Below are 607 nucleotides of genomic sequence, written 5' to 3' on the forward strand. Positions count from 1 at the left end.
AAGACTCAAAAGGCTGGAGGTTCATTTTCTTACCCCCTTTAGTTCACGCAGCCAATGAGGAATGCAAGTCTATTTTATTTCTATATGTTTGTAATTATTGAGTTCACGTGATAACTGCATGTTACCTTACCGAAGCTTCGATGCTAATTATTCATTATTTAAGTGGCTTTCGTCTTCAAGTTAAATAATTATGTAAGATTTATTTTGTTTGTAACATATGTTTCATAGTAAATGATTATTCTCTGTGAGAATTTATGTCTGTAAATTTATAATTTCGCATTTTGTATTCATCCAGTTCTCACGGCATGTTGACGGTATGGATGCAATAAATCTACAAGAACGCCTTGTGTTCGTGTTGTAACTGGAGGGAGTAACAGTGATCAGTTTTAACTTGTTTGCAAAACACCTCTGGCTTTTCCAGATGTTGCTCTCCAGACTTCAGACTTGACTTCAGTGATGAGGTCAAAGGTCAGGTTTATTCTGGTGACTCTTCCATGTGGACCTTGATCGGCGTCCACCTGTGGTTAATTCAGGGAGACCTTACACCTGTCTATGTCAGGTCTCACAGATCAGGGTTGAAGCTCACCAGCAACATCTGTTGGTTAAA

The 607-nt window shown here is 38.4% G+C and overlaps 1 pseudogene across 1 annotated transcript in view; it reads right to left on the reverse strand.

Annotated features, from left to right (window-relative positions):
• Positions 1-607, reverse strand: part of LOC111662310 (nuclear factor 7, ovary-like) — a 46,495-nt pseudogene that overhangs the window by 41,704 nt on the left and 4,184 nt on the right. The window lies entirely within an intron of this gene.

The sequence above is a fragment of the Seriola lalandi genome, unplaced genomic scaffold (genome assembly GCF_002814215.2).
Source record: "Seriola lalandi dorsalis isolate HSWRI2012SDOR001 ecotype SW California unplaced genomic scaffold, Sedor1 jcf7180002054561, whole genome shotgun sequence".
Lineage (NCBI taxonomy): Eukaryota > Metazoa > Chordata > Actinopteri > Carangiformes > Carangidae > Seriola > Seriola lalandi.